Source organism: Haemaphysalis longicornis, unplaced genomic scaffold (genome assembly GCF_048455015.1).
Source record: "Haemaphysalis longicornis isolate Haplotype H1 unplaced genomic scaffold, Haemaphysalis longicornis Haplotype H1 scaffold_12, whole genome shotgun sequence".
In the NCBI taxonomy this organism is placed as follows: Eukaryota; Metazoa; Arthropoda; class Arachnida; order Ixodida; family Ixodidae; genus Haemaphysalis; species Haemaphysalis longicornis.
Window position 1 is genome coordinate 53,696,217 of NW_027526225.1, and position 4,363 is coordinate 53,700,579.

The window sequence follows — 4,363 nt, forward strand, 5'->3', positions numbered from 1 at the left end:
GTACGGTAAAAGTTTCAGGTGATTTTATTTTCTTAGTACCTATATTGACTTCGCTGACTCTTCTCCCGCCTTCAATTGGCCTTAGATTTTCCTACTAGCGTAAAGTCAGTGAAGCGACGCATGTGCACTTGTGCAGCGCTTGTGTGGAGCGACCGGGACTCTGAGTTTGACACAGTGTACAAACTAACAAAGTAAGGAAAGGCACATTCTTTCATTCACAAAGGTGTTGTGGCTTAGTTTCAATTGAGCGAGCGAATAGCGACGACCCGTCGGCGGCCGGCGGACGAGACGCTGGGCCGACTGACTCGATCGGTAGGTCGGCTGGTCGGCGAACCGTGCAGATAGCGCAGCCATTTTCCAGCTCATCTCCTGCTGACGTCACACGAAAACGCCACAGAAAATGGGCGAGCGTAAAGAGAGGAGGACAGCATTTTCGAATTGATTTTTCTACTAAATAAATTCGCGTAAACGCGGCCAGAGTGGTCGAAACAATGCCTACGGACTCCGAACTACAATTTGCGCTAGTAATCCCGCAATGTTTACAAATCACTTCAGTGTCCCTTTAAGGAGTAAGACTTCCAGTTTCTGTCCCATACACTGAATGTGGGGTCAACTTTTTTCAATGCATTTTTGTTGTAGTGTCGAGCTGTCGATGGCGATGTCTCCCAAGTGCTAGTCCACTCTGTGTCTGTTGTAAGGATGTCCCCGCGTCGATCATTTCGTCGGCTGGGCGGTCGCTGCCCGCCTGGCAGCGACCGCCCAGGGACTTCTGGACTGAGAAGACCCCCCATTGCCACTACTACAAAAACTAATATTGAAATAAAGTTTATTCCTCCTCCTCCTCCTCCTCCTGGTTTTTTAACTACTTAAACCACTGCATAAGGGGATAATACTGATGACGTCATTCGTATACAGAATTGCTTAAAGGAGTACTGACACCAAATTTTGACGCCTAAAAAATGATATAATTGGCTTCATTAGTTTGTACAGATGCCTCACAGAAATTTTTACAGCGATCCGAGGCCGGAATCGCATCTAAAATCGATTTTGATTGTCCCGGCCGCAAGCTTCCACAAATCGTCAGCACTAGCGAAATCGCTTTTGGCGTGACGAAACATCGGCCGGCGTGTCTGGCCGGTTCAGGGAGACGTCATATAGTCGTTTTCGGAACCGGAAACGATATCCTGCGCTGCTGTTTTCGGTGGTATTCGCTTAGGCAGGAGACGTACGGGTGTAGCTGTGTGAGCAATGCTTGTATACTTTGAGCACTTTGCGTGTTCGACGTCTTTGCTCTTCAGTTCGTGGCCGGCGCATGGTGTTCCCTTGCACTGGTGCCGAAAACTGCGTGATGCCGGCACCGCGCGGCGCGCGTCGCCGAGCTCGCCCAAGTTGTGCTATGGCAAGCTCGCGGAATGCGAAGTACTGCTCGTGGAAGCCTGTCCGAGCAAATCGACGACGACGCCAAGATGAATTATTTTCCACGCGACGACATACCGCGCTAAACGTGGACTGAGGTCGTGCGCGGCGGCGGCCGCAAGAACTGTCGCGCAAGCCAGCGGGCTCGGCGTTGCTCGGGTCAGCTTGGGTGTTGGGAACTTCAGGCTTAGTATCGTGGCGAATATTTGATCGCCGGTATCCGTACAACTGCGCATGACCATCCCTTACACAACTTTTCACCACACTATCATCCCCTTTTTGGCATACTGAGCTTTATTTGGGCGATAATTGCCGTTTCAGGGATCGGGGACCAAGACGTCTGCCGTGGCCTGTTTTGATTCTAGCGCGCCGGTGGCGCCATCTTTCGGCCGCTCGCCGCACCGCGGTGCCGGCAGTGCTGGGTCGGAGCACCGAACCTCTGCTTCCGGTCAGCGTAGGCTTACCATCGCGGCAAATATCTGAACGCCGCTTATAAATTCAGCGCTGATAACAACCCATAATCTTTCACCACACTAACATCTACTTTCTCGCACGTGGAACTTCTTTTTCGCGATCAGATTGATTATAAGAGTGGAAACAAGCTGTTGCCATCACTAAGGTCCCTAAAATTACTCAGGGGCCTTAGCTATCACGGTCTGCGCCGCGGTTTGAGACGCAGTGATATTAATGGGAAACAGCGCAAAAACAAAACTTGGACAAGAAAGACAACAGGACGTTGTCTTTCCCAACAAGACAACGGGACGTTGTCTTGTTGGGCTTGTTGGTATGAACCTATACCAACAAGCCCAACTCGCAGTTCTTCTAAGTGATATTAAAAAACGGACGACGGCGAAGACATCGCCGGCCTAATCGCCTGGCCGAATAAAGTTGCTCTGTCTGTCGGGTGGCAGCGACTCATCCGAGTCTAACGATTCAGACGACATGTCGACTGCTCGGGCGAGTGCGGACCATGTGCAATCGTAGCAGACGATGCGGCGAACGTCCCTGACGTCACGGGTGAGACCGCGACGTCAGACTGGCCCGCTTGCAGGCTGGCCTTCGAACGGCCATTTTCCCGCGCGGCGACCGAATTTGAAACTGGTTGCAATAAACGTGCTATAATTAATTCTGTGTTGGCGGCTGACGGCTTTCGGTTCGATTTTCGTGATTACTGAGCCAATAGGTATTCTTTACAGCATAAAAACTGAAAGCGAGAAATTTAGTGTCAGTACTCCTTTAAACAAATTGGCAGAATGCCGCAATATATGGTAAATGGAAATTAGCGTAGCGAAAAACGAACACGTGACATTTTCTGCTCTCTTAGGTACGCCTTCATATCAATATTTTGTCTGCAGCGGTCAAATTGAAACAATTTTTACATCTAAATATTTAGGTATACCTCCTTGACTTCCGATCTAAACTAGAGCGTACGCATCACTAACAAGGCTCTTAAAAAAAGCTGTTCCACCCCTTCCTAAAGAAAGTAGAGAGAAGCGCGGAAGCTATCGCACATCAAAAGTGCGTCAACGCCTTCGCTCAAAATGCGTCCATTTGATTGTCAAAACTTTAGATCGCATACAGAGAACGAACCCATGCGACGAATTTTGGCGCACTAAGTAAACACATCTACGAAAGTCTTAAATGAATACCGATACGTGGTTTATGGTCGCAGTTAGCACAGGACCGGGGTAATTGGAGAATAATGGGAGAGGCCTTTGCCCTGCAGTGGGCGTAGATAGGCTGGTGATGGTGATGACGTGGTTTATGACATCAAGGTATACTGTTGTACTGTTTCTTCATGATCGATGCATTTACTGTCTTATCTGGAACCGTTCCTCTTTGGCGATTTTTAAGTAATTGTTTTGACACACTGAAGGCCCACGCGTCGTGTGTCCAGAGATTTTATCAGAGCTTTTCGGTCGACCAACCGGTCTACGGGGTAATGATATTAGTTTTCTGACTGGGCGCCATCGGTACCTCTGAGAAAAAAATAAAAAAACAAACTTGGCTTAAAAGAAACGAAAACTCGGGTTTCTTACCCTGTTTTCAGGCTAACAGCCAGGGGCTTAGCCAGGAAGGGAGGGGGGGGGGGGGCGCACACCGGGACCGCGCCTCTCCCCCACAACCCCCCTCCCCCAGAAATTTTCATGCCAGGTTTGCGTGCGGTTAAAGCCGCCTGAAGTCACCTGCAGGCGCGGAACGTGCTCGTTCGTGCAAAACTGACAGCAAAGACTACGCCAACGTCCGATCCCCGTGGCTGCTGCAGAGGTTCTATCTCACTACGGCGGACAGTCGCATTACGGCTAAGTGTGCGTTACGGCTGAACGTCGCAACACGGCGGAGAGTCTCACTACGGCTGAAAGTGCATTACGGCTGAACGTCGCAACACGGCGGAGAGTCTCACTACAGCTAAATGTGCGTTACGGCTGAATGTCGCAACACGGCGGATAGTCTCATTACGGCTGAAAGTGCATTACGGCAGAACGTCGCAACACGGCGGAGAGTCTCACTACAGCTAAAAGTGCGTTACGGCTGAACGTCGCAGCACGGCGGAAGGGGGACCCTTTCAGCCGTTCAGCTGTTCAAATGATCTGCAGCTAGTTTCGTTCAGCATTGTCGCAGCTGGGCGTTACGTGCAAGAGCCTGCATATATATTTCGGCGTGTCTTTCCCGCATTTTCATTGTTTTCCGGCACTTTTTTTATTTCTTGCGTATTTCGCGTGTTTATTTTTTACGGCTGAAGTAGTGGTACGGCTAAATACGCGTTTAATTTTTGAATACGTATTATTTATAGAAGAATTTGAAGTATCGAACAATAATATTCCTTTACTCAAAAAAGGTCTCGCGGGGTTTATGCATATATATCGCCCCAAATCTATTCTTTTCTTCTCAGATAAGGTGTTAACAAATGGCGCAGGATGGGCGAAAAGTGGACAGAGAAAACACT